The sequence below is a fragment of the Tamandua tetradactyla genome, chromosome 2, assembly GCF_023851605.1.
Source record: "Tamandua tetradactyla isolate mTamTet1 chromosome 2, mTamTet1.pri, whole genome shotgun sequence".
In the NCBI taxonomy this organism is placed as follows: domain Eukaryota; kingdom Metazoa; phylum Chordata; class Mammalia; order Pilosa; family Myrmecophagidae; genus Tamandua; species Tamandua tetradactyla.
In genome coordinates, this window is record NC_135328.1 from 198,112,305 (window position 1) to 198,134,190 (window position 21,886).

The 21,886-nt window shown below is 39.0% G+C and overlaps 1 long non-coding RNA gene across 1 annotated transcript in view; it reads right to left on the bottom strand.

Annotated features, from left to right (window-relative positions):
- The window catches only part of LOC143674635 (uncharacterized), a 73,595-nt gene extending 54,546 nt beyond the window's left edge, over positions 1-19,049 (bottom strand). Inside the window, exons 1-2 of the long non-coding RNA XR_013171141.1 lie at positions 18,928-19,049; positions 5,900-6,038 (exon numbers count right to left, since the gene is read on the bottom strand). This is a non-coding gene — a long non-coding RNA (uncharacterized LOC143674635). The remainder of the gene's footprint in view (positions 1-5,899; positions 6,039-18,927) is intronic.
- Between the last annotated feature and the right edge of the window lie 2,837 nt (positions 19,050-21,886).

Sequence of the window (21,886 nt, forward strand, 5' to 3'; positions counted from 1 at the left end):
CCGTTTGTTATTCTTCTGGAGCCACTTTTACAGCATCTATAGTAAGCCAGTTTTACATCTCAACACAGCTCAAACAGAGGAATGTGAATAGGCATTTAAAACAAAGCCTGCTGCATAATTCATCCTGTTCATTCCTTCCTGGCCAAAGAACATCGACACTAACGTGTTATTAGACCAAAAATCATCCAGGGTCATTGCTGTGGTTAGCCATTCTACAATTTTAATTTCATTTATGGCAGGCATTTAAAATCTAAGGGATTAATTCTCTTAAAAACCTGTTTCAAGTTATCAGACCATTCAATTTTCCCTGTAATAGTATGCCCACATTTAGATAGCTCATAATTAATGATCTGCTTTACATTGAAAGAGGAATTGCTGTATTTACTAACACCAAACTTTGAAAACAAGGCTTTGAATGTATGCATACATTCATATCATGACTGAAATGGCTTTTTAAAAGACTATTAGCTTTGAAATACCTATCCAGGACAGAGTTAGCAAATCAGAACTTTGATACAGCATGTCACAGTAGAAACTAATTCCATTAAAATGCTTCAAGGGTGGGCCACAGTGGTTCACTGGCAGAGTTCTCGCCTGCCATGCTGGAGACCTGGGTTCGATTCCCAGTACCTGCCCATGTAAAAAAAAATAATAATAATGATAAATAAATAAATAAAAATGCTTCAAGACATTTGCTGTTTTCCTCAATCTGCAAGTACCAAAAAAGTCCTAATGCAGCCTGCCACACAAGTTTTTTCCTTGAAGTATTTATGGATGAATCGATGATTCTTATTAAGTTGTATCACACCTGTGCGTCGAGGTTTGATTTTAGCCCAAGTTTAGTACATTTATTTTGTCAAAATAATTGATAGCGTGAGCATTTCTGAGCTGTGCCAATTTGGAAGAATTATGTATCCTAATATGCTGGTTTGAAATGATGTATGGACCCCAGAAAAGCCATGTTTTAATCCTAATCCCATTGTTGTAAAGGGAGCTGTTTCTTCTAATCCCTATTCAATACTGTATGTTTGAAACTGTAATCAGATCATCTCCCTGGAGATGTGATTTAATCAAGAGTGGTTGTTAAAATGGATTAGGTGACAACATGTCTCCACTCATTTGGGTGGGTCTTGAGAAGTTTCTGGAGTCCTATAAAAGAAGAAACATTTTGGAGAATGGGAGATTCAGAGAATGCTGCAGCACCATGAAGCAGAGAGTCCACCAGCCAGCGACCTTTGGAGATGAAGAGGGAAAATGCCTCCCGGGGAGCTTCATGAAACCAGAAGCCAGGAGAGAAAGCTAGCAGATTATGCCGTGTTCACCATGTCCCTTTCAAGCTGAGAGAGAAACCCTGAAGTTCATTGGCCTTTTGAGTGAAGGCTTTCTTATTGGTGGATTAATTTGGACATTTTTATAGACTTGCTTTAATTGGGACATTTCCATGGCCTTAGACCTGTACACTTGTAACTTAATAAATTATAATTTTAAGGCCAAGAGAATGTCCAAATTAAGGCACCAACAAGAGGTTACCTTCACTCAGGAAAGTCTGATGCTGTCCAGAACAGCTCTGTCAGTTGGGAAGTCACATGGCTGGCATCTGCTGGGGTCTGACACTTCTGTCAGCTGGGAAGGCATATGGCAATGTATGCAAGCTTTTTCTCCTCATTTCATAAGGCTTCCCTGGGACATTGGATCTTCAAAGGTCTCTGGGATGCCACTTCTGTGAATAGGTTATAAAGGACTGTGACTTCCATCTTGCCAGTACTTTCTCTCTCTCTCTTTTGTAATCTGTTTATTGACAAACATAACAACATACAAACAGGAACATTCTTAACATGAGAACATTCCATTCTTCGTCTATAATCAATGACTCACAATATTATCACATAGTTGTATATTCATCACCATGATCATTTCTTAGAACATTTGCATCCCTCCAGAAAAAGAAATAAAAAGAAAAAAAGAAAAAAACTCATACATACCATGTCTTTTACCCCTCCCTCTCAATGACCACGTATTTCTATCTATCCAATCTATTTTAACCTTTGTTACCCAACCTATTTTTTTCTATATCCCTTACCACTCCCTTTCATTGATCACTAATATTTCAATCTACTCAGTTTATTTTAACATTTGTTCCCCTATTATTTATTTATTTATTAATCCATATGTTTTACTCATCTGTCCATATCATAGATAAAAGGAGCATCACACACAAGGTTTTCAAAATCACACAGTCACATTGATTTAAGATTACCATTATACAATCATCTTAAAGAAACATGGCTGCTGGAACACAGGGCTACAGTTTCAGGCACTTCTCTCTAGCCTCTCTAATGCACCTTAAACTAAAAAGGGGATATCTATATAATGTATGAGAATAACCTCCAGGATAACTTCTCGACTCTGAAATCTCTCAGCCACTGACACTTTCTTTTGTCTCATTTCTCTCTTCCCCTTTTGGTCAAGAAGGTTTTCTCAATTTCTTGATGCTGAGTCCCAGCTCATTCTAGGATTTCTGTCACAACTTTGCCAGGGAGGTTTATACCACTGGGAATCATGTCCCAGGTAGAGAGGGGGTGGGCAGTGAGTTTGCTTGCCAAGTTGGCTGAGAGAAAGATAGGCCACATCTGAGAACAAAAGAGGTTTTCTGAGGGTGACTCTGAGGTCTAATTTTAAGTAGGCGTAGCTTATCCTTTGTGGGGATAAGTTTCATTTGAACAACCCCCAAGATTGAGGGCTTCGGCCTATTGATTTAGTTGTCCCCACTGTTTGTGAGAATATTGGAATTGTCCAAATGGGGAAGCTGAATTATCCCCCTTTCTTACCATCCCCTCAAGGGGACTTTGCAAATACTTCTTTATTCATTGTTCAAATCACTCTGGGATTCATCAGGGCATCACACTGGACAAACCTACAAAATCTCATGCCCTATTCAAGGTTCCATGTACTTACGGTGTTCAACTAACCTGTCCGTATAAGTTACATTAGGCAATACACTAGTCAAAATATAAATTTTGTACCAATAAACATTTTTTGCTTTAATTTCACACAAAAATTGAAATTTTAAAATATGAATGACCATCTATTTTTAACACCCTGCAATATTGACATTCCTTTGTTCTTCCTCATGCAAAAACATTTTTTAATTTGTACATTTAGTCACTAACATTGTACACTCTAGGCATTCCTAGATTATACCATCTCAGTCTTTATCGTCTATCTTTCCTTCTGGTTTCATGTGTGTCCCCAGCCCTCCTTCCTCTATCCTTCTCACATTCAGCTTCATTCAGTAGTCTTAAATTACTGTACTACAATTAGGTAGTATTGTGCTATTCATTTCTGAATTTTTACAATCAGTCCTGTTGCACCATCTGCATCCCTTCAGTTCTAATTACCCAATCTCTATCCTATTTCTATTTCCTGATGACATCTTCTTAACTGAAATTCTCCAAGTTCAAATTCATTAATGTTAGTTCATATCAGTGTGACCATACAGTATTTGTCCTTTTGTTTCTGGCTAATCTCACTCACCATAATATCCTCAAGGTCCATTCATGTTGTTACATGCTTCTTGACTTTATTCTGTCTTACAGCTGTGCAATATTCCATCGTATGTATATACCACAGCTTATTTGGCCACTCGTCTGTTGATGGACATTTAGGCTGTTTCCATATGTTGACAATTGTAAATAATGCTGCTATAAACATTGGTTTGCAAATGTCTGTTTGTGTCCTTGCCCTCATGTCCTCTGAATAGATACCTAGCAATGGTATTGCCGGATCGTATGGCAATTCTATACTTAGCTTCTTCCTGGCACTTTCTCTTGCCCTCACGTTCGCTCACTCTGGTGAAGCCAGCTGCTATGCTTGCTCGATGGAGAGTTCCACATGGGAAGGAACGGAGGGAGGCCTTCAGTCAACAGCTCTTGAGGAACGGAGGCCTCAGACCAACAGCTGACAAGTAACTAAATCCTGCCAACTATCATATCAGCTAGGAAATTAATCTTTTCCAATCAAGCCTTAAGATGACGGAGCACCCAGCTAAGCCATGTCTGGATGCCTAAGTCATAGAAACTGTGAGATAGTAAATGTGCGTCATTTTAAGCCACCACATTTTGGAGAAATTTGCTATGCAGCAGAACATAATTAATACAAAAGTGGAATGATAGAAATAAGCAAAGGGTAAGACACAAGCAACAAAGGTGAGGCGCTGAGCCATTGCGGTGGGGAAGGGACGCATCTGGTAAGATTTCTGAGTGGAGGGCAAGCTTGCATTGCATTTTGCAAGCTAAAAAGGCATTAGTTAAGGGAAGCAGGGGGAGGGGTTTCCAAGCAGAGTTTCCAGCATAATCAAGTTTGGGGTCCAGTTTCTAAACCTATTTACCAGCTCATTTGTCACTGTGAAGATTTAGAGGCAGATTCACCGTGAAGTCTACAGAGGTTAAGGTTCAGGATACCTCACCTGCGTGAACTCCTTCTAAGGCCCTAGCAATTTTGAATTTATAATTTTGCCTTCTTTGTCTTAAAGAAGGTCCCCTACTTCAGCCTTACGAAATTCTGATCTGCCCCTGCCTCAACGGGGCTGCCAAGACCCTTCTAATTCTCTGTTGCTCAATTCTCTGCTCCTAATCTCAGACCTATAATTTACCAGTCTTATTTGGCTCTGCCTCTATCAAAACTGTTTTGCAGCAGCCCACCCTTTCCCTCTAGCCTTCACTTTCTTAACCTAAACAATTGGGGAACTTGCAGTCTTTCCTCACAGGCCCTATTCCCTATCTCTTTAATCATCTTTATTGCTGTTTTTGAAGGCTCTCAGAGTTTTCCCGTAGGCGGTTCCCAGAACGGATGGGTTTTTCTAAACAGCAAGTCTGGCTCCTGACCAAATGGCATCTGAGCAGAGCCACTTTTGAAGCAGGCCGTGTCCCCTGGGACAGCCTCTCTGCTCTGTGTCACCACATCGCCACCTCCAACTTCAGAAGGACAAACATTCAGAGAAATAAAAGCAGGGAGTGAATAGGGAGGAGATAGAAGGGGCAACTCTTTGTGGGAAGAGTTTCTAGCATGTGGCTTTTCTTTTAGGATTCGAATTCTAGAAGACAATTATTAGGTACAGCAGGTAAAAAAAAAAAAAGAATCCACCTGGAAATAAGTTTAGTAGATGGAGAAGTCAGGCAGGCCAAATTCCAGGTTCTGGGAGATCTCATTGTAGAAGTCCCGCCAGTGAGCTGGGAGTCCTGCCAGGGTTGGGATTCACTTTCCAAAAGAGAAAAAGTTACACTGGAAGGCAAGAGATCTATGTCCCAAACCTAGATCAGGGTTGAGAATTAGGTTGGGCCAGCTATCGAGTGGGGATAACAATAAAAGTAATGAGAATAACAGTTACTGCTTATTAAGTGCTTTTATCATGCCAGGCACTGTGCTAGATGCTTTCCATAATTTAGTGCATTTTATCCTCACAAAAACCCTGCTAGTAAGGTAGGTTATCATTCTCATCTTTTGGTTTGGGAGTTTGAAGATGAAGAAACTTACAAACAGGTAGGCAGTAGTGAAGCAGGAACTCGAACTTTGGGCTGCTTGGCTCCAATGCCTTTGCTTTTAACCATTATAAGTCTAAATCAAGGAGAATGGGAGTGTGAAAAATCTAATTCTTGTGGATGAGGTTAACATGGAGAAGTGGGATTGGCAAGTGTCCCAACTTGAAAGGTTCATCCAATCCCCAGTTTTTAGAGCAGTGAATTTGATTCACAGGGCCCTATGGAGCCAGTATTTGGGTGCTGTGGAAGGCACCTGCAAACCAAACCAATCTCTTTGGTCCAGAGTAGGTGGAGAGAAGCAGAGTCTGCCAGGATCAGTCAGTCTCAGTACTGGCTCAGGAACTCAAGGGGATGGGTCTTACCTCGAGATGCCAAAGTGAAGGCTGGAACAATAAAGCTGGTGCTATTTCTCCTCCCAGCACTACAGCTCCAGCACTAGAGTCACACCTATGCTTCAGCCTTCCCCCGGTGGCTTCTGGGACTTCAGCTTAGTGATTTAACCTGTTTTTTGTAAAGTGGGGATAATCAGTACACATAGCCAAAGAGAGATGATAATGGTTTCATTGAGAGAATTCAGTGAGGTGACGAAGGATTAACACAGTTCCTAGGCTAGCAGGTGCTCCATAAATGGTAACCACTATTATTGCAAGATTCCATGCTCAGCTGAGCTGAAGAAGTTTTTTTCCTACTTTCTGTTTTCTTTCCTTCTTCTCCCCCACTTTGGTAGGAAAGTAGGACTGTATTCCAGGGAAAGAGTAAGGTGGTAAATTTAATGCCCCTCTCACCTTTCTTTGGCTCAACCTCAGAATGCTTTTTATTGGTTTTATGGTTCACAGCTCATTTCACTATTGTGATTTGTCTCTTGACTGGAATACATTGAACTGTCCTATAAAAGTAACAGATATTTCATGCTATCAATTTTCACTCTGCCATTTACGTATGTCATTTATAGATAAAATGATGGATTGGCTATGGCTCATTGATTGAAAACACCAGTGACCAATTCTGGCCTTAACAACAACAAAAAGTTTTATTGGAAAGTGTTCTAGTTTGCTAGCTGTCAGAATGCGATATACCAGAAACAGAATAGCTTTAAAAAGGGCGAATTTAAGTTGCAAGTTTATAGGTCTAAACCTGTGAAAATGTCCAAATTAAAGCAAGGCTATATCTAAGGCATCCAGGGAAAGATACCTTAGTTCAAGAAGGCCGATGATGTTCAGAGTTTCTCTCTTAACTGGAAAGGCACGTGGCGAACATGATGACACCTGCTAGCTTTCCCTCCAGGCTTCTTGTTTCATGAAGCTCCCCCAGGGGCTTCATCTCCAAAGAGCTCTGGCTGCGTGGGCTCTCGTGGTTCTCTCCAAAAATGCCTCTTTTAAAGGATTCCAGCAAACTAATCAAGATCCACCTGTTATGGGCGGAGTCACAGCTCCCTCTAACCAAAGGTTAATACCCACAATTGGGGGCAAGTCACATCTCTATAGAGATAATCTAATCAAAAGATTCCAACCCACGTTATTGAATAAGGATTAAAAGCAATGGTTGCTCCCACAAGATTGGATCAGGATTAAAGCATGCTTTTCCAGGGCACATCCTCCTTTCAAACCAACACAGACAGCACATGGCAGCTCACTGAAGAAAAAGCTGAAAATATCAAACCTCAAAAAAAGAACCTAGGATAGCTCCAGAGATTTTAGTAGCAGGAAATGAGGAGCATTCTCTCCAGGCATTTATCAAGGTTAAAATTCCTACAGCATAGCATTTGATGGGTTTGACTTGGGTCATGTACCTACCACCTTGTCCAGGGTGGGAAAGCACATCTCTACTGACTCCACAATAAGTGTGCATGCGTTAGGGGAGAGTAATCCCTTCATCCCAACCCCAAGGAAAATGGAGGTACTGTTATCAGAGAAAAGTAAGTATGCAGGGTGGTCACAAATAGCAGGTATCCTCTATGAACACTGTTGTCTCTGTCATGGAATATCAAGATTCTGATATTTTCCCTAGGTTTTAAGTATGAATATTCTCAAATGTGCAGAATATTTGAAAGAATAATACAATGAACACCTATATACCCTCCATTTAAATTCAACATTTTGCTATATTTGCTTTATTTCTCTCTCTATATAATTTATTTGGTGAACTACTTGAAAGCAGCAGAGATCATGGCCTTTTACCCCTTAAATAGAAAAGCAACACTGTTCTACATAGCTGCAAAACCATTACCACACCTAAGAAAATTAATGTGTTCCATAATATCTCTTAGTTAGTTATTGTTCAAATTTCCTCAATTGATAAAAGAATATATTTTATAGATTTTTTTCCCAAATCAGGATTCAAAGTTCACTACTCATATATAAAAATACACTAGCCTTCTTCCTTATCTTTCTAACCAAAGCGGGATGGTTAATCCTATTTTGCATTTTCTAAAGCACTTGGGTTAATAGCTTCTCATATTCTCAAGTTTCCTAATAAAGATTGGGACTTTATGGTTTATTATAATTTTTTCTACATTTTTAAATTCATAACATAACTTCTATATCTGCATTTTTTCCTGACTTTTAATCACATATATATGTAGGTGTGTAGCATAATTCTAAGAACTTCACACTCATTTAATCCTCAAACAATCTTATAAGTGTTTTTTTTTTTAATCTCCATTTTACAAATGAGAAAAATTGAGGCAATGAGAATGTTTCGGTTTGCTAGAGCTGCTGGAATGCAATATACCAGAAATGGGCTGTTTTTTACACTGGAGATTTATTCATTTATAAAATTCATGAAAATGTCCAAATTAAGGCATCAAGAGGAAGATACCTTCTCTAAAGAAAGGCCATCTGCATCCAGGGTTCCTTGTCACCTGGCAAGGCACATGGCTAGCATCTGTTGATCCTTCTCTCCTGAATTTCATTGCCGTCAAGTTCTGCTCCAGTGGCTTTCTCTCTGAGCATCTGTGGGTCCTCTCTTCGCATCTCCAGGGTATTTCTCTCTCTCCAAGCTGTCTTGGCTTTTCTGTCTTTTATTCTCTCATAAAGGACTCCAGTAGAGGATTAAGACCCATTTTGAATAGGACTGGGTCATATCTCAAGTGAAACAACCTAATCAAAAGGTCCCACCCACCATAGGTCTGCCCCCGACAGGGATGGATTAAAAGAACATGGTCTTTTCTGGGGTACATAACAGCTTCAAACCAGCACAGAAAAATTAGTTGACTTGGCTAATCACACAGCTGATCAATGGGAGAGATGGAATTCCAACAGACACAATAACTCCAGATCCTGGTTTTTAATCTCTATACATTCTCATTAAATGTGCAAAAAAAGCAAACTTGACAGATACATAAATGTCATAAAAATTAATAGTTCCCCTAATCCTATCTCCAAGAAATAGCCATTGCTAATGGTTAATGTTTTAATTTTAAGTCGAATTAGAGAATACAAATACACAGATAATGCCATTCTTGGGGGGATGGTACAGCCATTACTAAGAGCAAATATTAATCCATTATCTGGTTGGCAGGAAACTTCCAAGCAGTCTCAGTTTGACCCTTGTCAAACTATGGAATTGTACAGGGATAGGGTGAGGATGACTCAGCTTAGCTGTGGGCAGCTGGCAAGTGACCCCCACAACAGGGAACCTCCTAAACAAGAGGGAAACCAAGAGTGGGAACCCAAGGCCAGAAAGGGTCAGGCTAATGCTAAATAGGGTGAAGGCAGGGGCAGAAACCAGGTAGTTCAGACAGTCTAGCCAGAAGGGATAATCCAGCACTACTGAGGGAAGGGACAGGATTGTGGGTGTAGCCTTACCCATGAGAACAGTTCATAGCTATGTGGAGTCCTATGCCAAGACAGCTGCAATTGGCCATCTGTGCAAGAAGATATTGACTCAAGTGTGTTAGTCAAAATAGAAAGGCATCCTGGAAGAAGAGAGTCGTATATGGCAGAGGTATGACCATGAATGGGAATTAGGCATCCAGAAATGGATCAAAGTGAGAGCCACTGTAGGTGGTACAAGAATGGATCTATACAATGGCCTAGGTCAGTGGTTTTCAAATCTTTTGGTCTCAGGATCAAATAATCTTACAGATTATCGAGGACCCCAAAGAGATTTTGTGTGGATTGTAGCTATTAATATTTGGTCTTGCAAAAAGTAAGAGTGAGGAATTTTTAAAATACTAGGATACCCCAGTAAGCTTTTCATTAGCTGTCAGAGAAATGTGATAGTTTCTGGAAAACTCTGCCATACTCTTAAGAGTATAAGAATGGAAAGGCAAATAACTAATTAGTACTATTTTTGAAAGGAGTTTTGATCTCACTCCCTAACAGTGTCTCAGGGATGTCCAGGAGTGCCTGGACCATACTCTGAGAATCAGTGGTCTAAATAATACCTCTTATTTGTATAGTACTGTATAGCTTACAAAGCCTTGAATCAGGAAAGTATTTTTGTTCCCACTTTATAGCTGAAAAACACACTGCTGTGGAATGAGAGACTCTGCTATTCTGCTTTTGAGGAGGTAATGCTGAGATATTGGCCTGGAAACCAAAGCAATAGCTATTGCACTGAGATAGCTGCTTCCCAGTCTTCCCGTTGTTCCTGTCACTATCTGCTGGGACATTTGGCATTCTGCTCTCTGCCAGGGGCTGGTCCTGTCATTGAACCGCCAGAAAGCTATAGAGTTGTCACGGACTGTCTGGGAGGAGTTAAAGGCAAGACTATTGGATGCTCAAATTTCCATGTGAGGGATTCTAATATAATCATCAGGTAAATAGGGAAGAGTCTACCTAGAAGGCAGACATAATGTGAATTGAGTATCTCAATTTTACTGTCAGAAATTAGTCCTAGTTTCAGCACAGGATACAGAAATCACTTTAGGTGTTTTTTTTTTTTTAATTTTTTTATTAATTAAAAAAAATTACAGAAAGAAACACAAACATTCCCAATATGTGATCATTCCATTCTACATATATAATCAGTAATTCACAATATCATCACATAGCTGCAGATTCATCACCCTGATCATTTCTTAGAACATTTGCATCAATTCAGAAAAAGAAACAAAAAGACAACAGAAAAATAAAATGAAAACAGGAAAAAAAACCCATACACACCATACCCCTTACTCCTCCCTTTCATTGATCACTAACATTTCAAATTAAATTTATTTTAACATTTGTTCCCCCTATTATTTATTTTTATTCCATATGTTCTACTCATCTGTTGACAAGGTAGATAAAGGAGCATAAGACACAAGGTTTTCACAATCACCCAGTCACACCATAAAGCTACACCATTATACAATCATCATCAAGAACCATGGCTACTGGAACACAGCTCTACATTTTCAGGCAGTTCCCTCCAGCCTCTCCATTTCCTCTTTGATAACAAGGTGATATCTACTTAATGCATAAGAATAACCTCCAGGATAACCTCTCGACTCTGTTTGGAATCTCTCAGCCATTGACACTTTGTCTCATTTCACTCTTCCCCCTTTTGGTCAAGAGGATTTTCTCAATCCCTTGATGCTGGGTCTTAGCTCATTCTAGGGTTTTTCGCAATCCCTTGATGCTGAGTCCAAGTTCATTCTCGGATTTCTGTCCCACGTTGCCAGAAGGTCCACACCCCTAGGAGTCATGTCCCATCTAGAGAGGGGGAGGGTGGTGAGTTTGCATGTTGTGTTGGCTGGAGAGAGAGGCCACATCTGAGCAACAAGAGAGGTTCTCTTGGGGGTGACTCTTAGGCCTAATTTTAAGTAGGCTTGACCTATCCTTTGTGGGGTTGTTTCATATGAACAAACCCCAAGACTGGGGGCTCAGCCTATAGCTTTGGTTGTCCACACTGCTTGCAAGAATATCAAGAATTCAACTTGGGGAGGTTGAATTTTCCCCCGTTCTCACCATTCCCCAAAGGGGACTTTGCAAATACTTTTCCGCTCACTGATCAAATCACTCTGGGATTTATTGGGGCATCACTCTGGACAAACCAGCAAAATCTCATGTCTTACCCAAGGTTCCATGTACTTATGTTGTTCAACCAAGCTATCTACATACGTTATATTAGGAAATGCACTAGTCAAAATATAACTTTTGAACCAAATAAACATTTTTTACTTTAGTCTCACACATAAATTGAAATTTTAAAATATTAATTACCATCTATTTTCAGCACCGCAGTAATGACATTCCTTTGTTCTTCGTCATGCAAAAACATTTTTTAAATTTGTACATTTAGTCACTGTCATTATACACTCTAGGCATTCCTAGATTATACCATCTCAATCTTTGTCGTCTGTCTTTCTTTCTAATTTCATTTGTGCCCCCAGCCCTCCTCCCTCTATCATTCTCACATTCAGCTTCATTCAGTGTTTTAACATAATTGTATTACAGTTAGGTAGCATTGTGCTGTCCATTTCTGAGTTTTTACATTCAGTCCTGTTGCACAATCTGTATCCCTTCAACTTTAGGTGTTTTAAGCAGAAAGAAATTAATTTCAGGGAATCATGTGCTTACAAAGTCATTGGAAAGGCTGAAGAGAAGGCACTTCTGGAATTATTGAGCACAAGATTACCATCTGCAACTAAGATTCAGTTATCTGAAAACTAGAATTGGGTAACCACTGGCTCTGCAGCCAGTGTTACTGCAAATGCCTTTCAAAATGTCTGAGGCTGGAGTTTAGAAACCGAGATGCTGCTGCAGAAAAACTTCATGTCTCAACGTTCATATTGGCCAGCAGAAACAGTCAAGCTGCAAGAAAATGGCCTCTCTATTCATCACCCGAGATTTCTAGCTATGGATTGATTGGAATGTGATCTCCATGAGAGCAGTCTTTTTTTGGGGGGGGGGGGTCTGAATTGTTTTCAACTATGTCCTTAGAGCCTTGAATGCTGCAAAGTAGCTGCTAAATAAATAAGAAGAGACACTTATCAAAATGAATGTTCCTCAGGAGTTCTTCTTATGAACATTATACAGAAATAGTGGAGAGGCATTAAGGCTGAGTTATTCTGACAATGGCTCTGGGGGGGGAAACAGTAAGAGGTAGAAGTGCAAGGAAAATGCTCTGTGACGGACTGAAGATGGACATAAATTCTTTGACATTCCTCCCATCACAGGGTGGAGTCTCTGTCACCTTCCTAGAATCTAGGTGAGGTCTATGACCACATTAACCAATAGATTATGATGGAAGTGATGCTGTGCTAGCTTCCATGACCTGTCTCTATAGCCCTGAGCTGACATTTAAGAGGTTCAACTACCCTGGCGGAGAGACTATTTGGAGAGGCCCTGAGACTATGTGGAGAGGGGCTCAGTTGAGCCTGGGCTTCCAAACATCCCCATCAAGTGCCAGAAACATGAGTGAGGTTATGTTTGCCCCTCCAGACTAGTCCAGCTGCCGGGTAGACTACTACCAGCTGACTCCAGTTGATGTCATACTGACAGAGGAATCCCCCGGCTGAGCCCTGCCTAAATTCCTGACTCAAAAATTGTGATATATATACAATGATTCCTGTTCTAAGCCACTGAGTTTTGGGGTAGTTTGCTATGCAACAGTATATAAGAACATATTCCAGGTGTGGTCCTAGTGAATTAAAAGCTGTCTATGGTAGGTTTGGAGAAAATATTCCATTTATATCCCTCGTAGATGTCCATGACTAAATGCATATCTCTGAGGTATTCTTTTTTTTTTTTTTTTTTTCTGTCTGTTGGGAACATTCTTTATAATGCATGATACACAATTATAGATGCACTATACTTTTTTTCTGTTTTTTTTTTAAATTTTTTTTTATTAATTAAAAAAAGAATTAACAAAACAATTAGAAATCATTCCAATCTACATGTACAATCAGTAATTCTTAATAACATCACATAGTTGCATATTCATCATTTCTTAGTACATTTGCATCGATTTAGAAAAAGAAATAAAAAGACAACAGAATAAGAATTAAAGCAATAATAGAAAGAAAAAAAAACAAAAAAAACAAAAACAAAAAACCTATACCTCACATGCAGCTTCATTCAGTGTTTTAACATAATTGCATTACAATTGGGTAGTATTGTGCTGTCCATTTCTGAGTTTTTATATCCAGTCCCGTTGTACAGTCTGTATCCCTTCATCTCCAATTATCCCTTCTCTCTTTTTTTTTTTTTAATTAACGGAAAAAAAGAAATTAACCCAACATTTAGAGATCATACCATTCTACACATGCAATCATTAATTCTTAACATCATCACATAGATGCATGATCATCATTTCTTACTACATTTGCATTGGTTTAGAAGAACTAGCAACATAACCGAAAAAGATATAGAATGTTAATATAGAGAAAAAAATAAAAGTAATAATAGTAAAATCAAAACAAAACAAAACAAAACAAAACAAAAACCTATAGCTCAGATGCAGCTTCATTCAGTGTTTTAACATGATTACTTTACAATTAGGTATTATTGTGCTGTCCATTTTTGAGTTTTTGTATCTAGTCCTGTTGCACAGTCTGTATCCCTTCAGCTTCAATTACCCATTGTCTTACCCTGTTTCTAACTCCTGCTGAACTCTGTTACCAATGACATATTTCAAGTTGATTCTCGAATGTCCGTTCACATCAGTGGGACCATACAGTATTTGTCCTTTAGTTTTTGGCTGGATTCACTCAGCATAATATTCTCTAGGTCCATCCATGTTATTACATGGTTCATAAGTTTATCTTGTCTTAAAGCTGCATAATATTCCATCATATGTATATACCACAGTTTGTTTAGCCACTCTTCTGTTGATGGAGATTTTGGCTGTTTCCATCTCTTTGCAATTGTAAATAATGCTGCTATAAACATTGGTGTGCAAATGTCCGTTTGTGTCTTTGCCCTTAAGTCCTTTGAGTAGATACCTAGCAATGGTATTGCTGGGTCATATGGCAATTCTATATTCAGCTTTTTGAGGAACCGCCAAACTGCCTTCCACAGTGGTTGCACCCTTTGACATTCCCACCAACAGTGGATAAGTGTGCCTCTTTCTCCGCATCCTCTCCAGCACTTGTCATTTTCTGTTTTGTTGATAATGGCCATTCTGGTGGGTGTGAGATGATATCTCATTGTGGTTTTGATTTGCATTTCTCTAATGGCCAGGGACATTGAGCATCTCTTCATGTGCCTCTTGGCCATCCGTATTTCCTCTTCTGAGAGGTGTCTGTTCAAGTCTTTTTCCCATTTTGTAATTGGGTTGGCTGTCTTTTTGTTGTTGAGATGAACAATCTCTTTATAAATTCTGGATACTAGACCTTTATCTGATATATCATTTCCAAATATTGTCTCCCATTGTGAAGGCTGTCTTTCTACTTTCTTGATGAAGTTCTTTGATGCACAAAAGTGTTTAATTTTGAGGAGTTCCCATTTATTTATTTCCTTCTTCAGTGCTCTTGCTTTAGGTTTAAGGTCCATAAAACCGCCTCCAGTTGTAAGATCCATAAGATATCTCCCAACATTTTCCTCTGAGGTATTCTTAAAACACCCAAGTTTTGTTCAAGAAGTATTCTCTAAAAAGAGATCTTGGATACAGTCAAATTATACTGATTTGTTGGGAAAGGGATCATATGGAAAGCATACCTGTGTGTAAAGTGAAAATAATATACTCAGGAAACTGAAACTGCTTTGCTTTGAAGACAGCAATGGTGTGGTAGTTAGGTTCAGGTGTCAACTTGGCCAGGTGAGTGTGCCTGGTTTTGTTGCTGTGGACATGAGCCTATGGCATGTGACACTCATCTGTCGCTGATTACATCCACAGTTGGCTAGGAGGCGTGCCTGCTGCAATGAATGAAGTTTGATTTAATTGGTTGGATGCTTAAATGAGAGAGCTCAACGTAGCACAACCCAAGCAGTTCAGCATACCTCATCTCAGCACTTGCAGCTCAGCCCAGGCCTTTGGAGACGCAGAAAGGAATCACCCTAGAGAAAGTCTTTGGAACCCAGAGGCCTGGAGAGAAGGCCAGCAGAGATCACCCTGCACTTTCCCATGTAAAAAAGGACCTCAGTTGAAAGTTAGCTGCCTTTCCTCTGAAGAACTATACATTTTTAACTAAATAAATCCCCTTTTATTAAAAGCCAATCCTTCTCTGGTGTGTTGCATTCTGGCAGCTTTGGCAGACTTAAACAAATGGTTACTGCGTATCTTGAAAATGTGAATTTATTCCAATCCAAAATCTTCTTGTTAGTGAAAATTTGGAAAAAATATGAAAATGACTCTTGTAATTTCTATTTGGGACCAAGGAGGCACAAAGTGACCCACATTCTTATTATAGCAATGACTAGATTGCTATAGACTGTTCTTTTGAGGCCCAAATGTCATGAATAAAAGAAGAATTTGCCTTAAAAACAATAAACATCAGAAACAAAACTAAGATCGTACTTCAGATATCATTTGGGAGGGCGTAAACTGATGACTTTCCAAAACATTGATTATACATTTATGTATATTTCTCATGGAAATATATAATCCAGAGTCCCTATTTTTAGACACTTTCAGTGAAATTAGGATTCTGCTTGGTTTTTCATTTTTTACTTTTTTTTTAAAGAGAAATTGACAGTATTATACAGAAAAATCATTCAGGAAGTATAGCGTTCCCATATATTCCATCTTCACACACACTGTTTTCCTTATTATTAAAACCTTGTGTGCAGTACATTTTTACAATTGATGAAACAATATTACTATAATTATACTATTAACCATCATCATCCATGGTTTACATTAGGGTTTACAGTTTGTGTTGGTCAATTCTATGGTTTTAAAATGTTTTTATTCTGGTAACATATACAACCGAAAATTTCTCCTTTTAGCCACATTCAAATATACAACTCAGTGGTGCTGATTACATTCACAATGTTGTGTTACCATAACCATCATCCACTACCCAAACCCTTCCATCGCTCCAAACAGAAACTCTGTACCATTTAAACATTACCTCCCCATTTCCTACACCCACTCTGGCCCCCGATAACTTATATTCTAATTTCCGATTTAAGGAATTTGCGTATTCTAATTATTTTATGTAAGTGAGATCTGGCTTATTTCACTCAACATGATGTCTTCAGCGTTCATTCATGTTATCACATGTATCAGAATTTCATTCCTTTTTATGGCTGAATATTATTTCATTGTACACATATACCACATTTTGTTTGTCCATTCATCTGTTGATGGACACTTGGGTTGTTCCCACCTTTTGTCATTGTGAATAATGCCACTGTGAGCATTGGCGTGCAAATATCTGTTCGACGTTCCTGCTTTTGATTCTTTTGGGTATATACCTAGAGGTGGGATTGCCAGGTCATCTGGTAATTCTATACTTAACTTTCTGAGGAACTACTAAACTGTTTCCCACAGCAGCTGTACCATTTTACATTCCCATCAATAATGAATGAGTGCTGTACTCATCCACTCCAACACTAGTTCTTTTCTTTTTTTTTTTTTAATAGTAGCCATTCTAGTGAGTGTGACATGGTATCTCATAGTAATTTTGATTTGCATTTTCTTAATGGCTAATGATGTTGAACATCTCTTCCTGTACTTATTGGCTATTTGTATATCTTCTTTGGAGAAATATCTGTTCAAGTCATCAGCTCATTTTAAAATAGAGCTGTCTGAACAGGAAACTACAAATATTGGAGAGGATGTGGAGAAATTGGGCACTTATGCACTGCTAGTTGGAATGTGTAATGGTACAACTGCTATGGAAAACAGTTTGGTGGTTCTTTAGGAAACTAAATATAGAGCTGTCCTATGACCTAGCAATACCACTACTCTGAACATACCCAGAAGAGCTGAAAGCAGTGACACAAACAGAAATTTGCACACCAGTGTTCACAGCAGCATTATTCTTAATCACCAAAGGATGAAAAAAATCCAAGTGCCCATCAACAGACAAGTGGATTAACAAAATGTGGTAAATACATACGATGCACAATTATGCAGCAGTAAGACAAAATGATGTCCTGAAGCACATGACAGAATGGATGAGCCTTTAGGACATAATGCTGGGTGAAATAAGCCAGACACAAAAGGAGAGATACTGTATGAATTCACTTTTATGACCATGGTAAAGGTAAAGTCAGAGGCTTATAATACAGGATATATGGGAAGCTAGAGATACATGGAAGCTAGAGATGGGTGAACTGGTAGCTAATGAGGTAGAACTCAACTGTATAGATAGAAGTGAAGGTGGTTCATTAGTGGGTCTATAAGTAATATCACCATATTGAAGGTGAACATGATTGAAAGGAGATTTATAGATCCATGCGTCCCACTGATTAACACTACAAATATGAGTTCTTGCATGAACCTACTGCAAAGTTATGAATCTTGAACAAAAGAGCTTGTAAGTTCGGTGTATAGGGGGAAAACTGCTATTGCATGCTATGGGCTATGTTTAACAAGAAAACATCAACAGTACCACAGCAACACCAAGGGTAAATAATGGGGGGAGGGACAAGAGTTAAAGGGAGGTTTGGATTTTCCATTTGGTTAGGGTGTGTTTATTGGTTATCTTTCTCTTGGGAACAATGAAATTACCTAAGATTGAGAGTGTCGAAGGACTGTTGACTTTGGATATTATGCATGATGCCCATGGAGGTGACTGAAGGATGCACTGATTGAGAAGTAGATTGGCGAATGATGGTGCATACATATGATTGAATATTGTGCTGCTACAAAAAGGAACAAAGTTGTGAGGCATGCAATATTGTGAATGACCCTGCGGAACATTTGGTGAGGCAAAATAAGCCATAAATAAAAGAGCAAATATTATACGGTCTCATTTAGACAATAAAAGAAAACAGGCCTAGATTGTAAATTCTTATAGAGTCACATTTAGTCTGGAACCATAATTGTTGTTCCTGGAATTTGAGAGGCTGTTTTACATATGTTTAACCTGATATTTAAAAATAAGAATGAAGCCAATCAGGTCAAGATTAAGGCAATTCAGAATATATGGGTAAGGAAGACATTGTCTGTATTACAGAAACACATCTACTCTTTGAGACCAAAGGAAGAAAGTTTTATTATGTCCAGAACTTAGGTTTTCTGTAGCACATAATCTAACTCAACCTGTCTGGATAGACCATTTCAATAATCCAAATACAGGGGGCCCAGAATAAGAATGAGGGCCTTTAATCTTTTATAGCTTAATGTAATGCCTGGATACATCCCAGAGTATATTAAGCAGATAATCAAAAATTATTGGCAAAGTCCCTTGAGGGATAGGAGAATAAATATGGAATTATTAAACTTTATCACTGGGGAAACTCTTGATACTATGTCAAACATTGTGAACACCCAAATCAATAGGCAAAGCCCTTGAACTTGAGGCTTGCTCTTATGAAGCTTATGCAGGTAGCGGAGAAGCTTAGCTTACCTATAGATATGCCTAAGAATTACCTCCAGAGGACCTCTTTTGTTGATCAGATGTGCCCCTCTCTCTCTCTCTCTAAGCCCAACTCTGCAAGTGAAACAATTGCCTTCACCCCCATGTGTGACATGACATCTAGGGGTGAAAGTCTACCTGGTAGTGTGGGAGATGACTCCCAGGGATGAGCCTGGCCCTGGCATTGTGAGATCAACAATGTTATCAGGACCAAAACGGGGAAAAGAAGTATAACAAGGTATCAGTGGCTGAGAGAGCTCAAATAGAGTTGAGAAGCTACTCTGGAGGTCACGCTTATGTATGCTTCAGTTAGACATTGCTACCTATCATAACTTGTCAAACCCTAAACAAAACCATTCCTGCCAATCCAAAAGAACATCTAGGGCATTATATAAGATTCTACAAAGGTTCTATACACTAGGGTAATTTTCCAGAAACCTACAACATCCACATGGGTCCCTGGACCAGATAAGTCTTGAGAAGCAGAGAGGCCAGCCTCACCAGGACATCAACTAGTTCTATCCTCCTATTTCATATTATTGGCAGCCACTTCCAACATGAAAAAGCTAGACTGGGCATAGCCTACTGTGGTAGTTAGATTCAGTTGTCAACTTGGCCAGGGGAAGGTACCTAGTTCTGTTGCTGTCGACATGAGCCAATGGTAGGTGAACCTCATCTGTTGCTGATTACATCTGCAGTTGGCTAGGAGGCGTGCCTGCTGCAATGAATGATGTTTGATTTAATTGGCTGGTGCTTAAATGAGAGAGGTCAATGTAGCACAGCCCAAGCAGCTCAGTGTACCTCATCTCAGCAGTCGCAGCTCAGCCCAGGCCTTTGGAGGTGCAGAAAGGAATCACCCCGGGGAAAGTTGTTGGAACCCAGGGGCCTGGGGAGAGGACCAGCAGAGACCATCCTGTGCCTTCCACGTAAGAAAGAACCTCAGTTGAAAGTTAGCTGCCTTTCCTCTGAAGAACTAACAAAATAAATCCCCTTTTATTAAAAACCAATCCATCAGGGGGCCACGGTGGCTCAGCAGGCAAAAACGCTTGCCTGCCATGCCAGAGGACCTGGGTTTGATTCCCGGTGCCTGCCCATGTTAAAAAAAAAAAAAAAAAGCCAATCCATCTCTGGTGTGTTGCATTCCAGCAGCTAGCAAACTAGAACACCTACATACCCGTAAAGAGTGAGAGAAAGATCAAAAGTGATGGTGGAGTTACACAGAGAATGCAGGGTTTGATAAATGAGTATGATTGCTGAATCATTATATTGATATTTCTTTTAGTCTCCAGTATCTTAGGGCAGCTAGAAGTAAAAACCTAAAATTGTGGAACTGTAACCATATCAAACTCTGAAATCTGTTCTACAACCAATTTGTGTTATGTGCTTTGAAATTTATCACTTTTTGGTATATATGTTATTTTTCACAAAAAAGAAACTAAATAAATAAAACAAAAAAACCTGGGTTATTTGTCTCATGAAATCAGAAAGAAAGATAGGCGATATGATAAACTCCTTTGAGGAACAAAAGTTTTTTATTTTCATTTTTAAACAGCTTTATTCACACATCATAAATCCAACCTAAATGTATAGACATGCCTTCACCACCATACACTATCTGAAGACATTTCCTTTTATTCCACAAAGAATTCATACCCCTTTCCCAATCTCCCCACCTGTTGACAATTAGTTTTGGCATGATGCCTTTGCTACATTCAGTGGAACATATTAAATGTAACTTGGCTATAGATTCTAGCTTACATCGATTATACCTTTTCCCCATATACCATCTATTTTCAACACCCTGCAATGTCGACATTAATTTGTTCTCCCTCACGCAAAAACATTATTAATCAATTCACCATCAATGAACACTCTAGGCATTCCTAAATTATACCATCTCAGTCTTTATCCTCTATCTTTCCTTCTGCTTTCATATGTGTCCCCAGCCCTTATCCCTCTATCATACTCATATTCAGCTTCAGTCAGTGTACTTATATTATTGTGCTACAATCAGGTAGTATTGTGCTATCCATTTCTGAATTTTTACAATCTGTCCTGTTGCACAATCTGTATTCCTTCAGCACCAATTGCCCAATCTCTACCCTATTACTGTCTCCTGATAACCTGTGTTCTTAACTTCAATTCTCCAAGTTCATTCATTAATGTTAGTTCATATTAGTGAGACCATATAGCATTTGCTTTTTTTTCCTGACTAATATCACTCAGTATAATATCCTGAAGGTCCATCCATGTTGTTACATTCATGACTTTCTTCTGTCTTACAGCTGCGTAATATTCCATCATATGTATACCACAGCTTGTTTAGCCACTCATCTGTTGGTGGACATTTGGGTTGTTTCCATCTCTTGGCAATCATAAATAATGCTGTTATAAACACTGATGTGCAAATGTACATTTGTGTCCTTGCTCTCAAGTCCTCTGAATAGATACCTAGCAATGGGATTGCTGGATCATGTGGCAATTCTATACTTAGCTTCCTGAGGAACCGCCAAACTGCCTTCCAGAGCAGTTGTACCATTTCACATTCCCACCAACAGTGGATACGTGCGACTCTTTCTCCACATCCTCCCCAGCACTTGTCATTTTCTTTTTCTTGATGATAGCCATTCTAGTGAGTGTCAGATGATATCTCATTGTGATTTTGATTTGCATTTCCCTAATAAGCTAGTGTAGTTGAGCATCTTTTCATGTGCCTTTTACCATTTGTATTTCCTCTTCTGAGAAGTGTCTGTTATTGCTTTTTGACCATTTTTTAATTGGCCTGTTTGTATTTTTGTTGTTGAATTGAAGAATCTCTTTATATATTCTGGATACTAAACCCTTATCTGATATGTGGTTTTCAAATATTGCCTCCCATTGCATAGGCTACCTTTTTACTTTCTTGACAAAGTTCTTTGCTGCACAAAAGTGTTTAATTTTGAGGACAAAA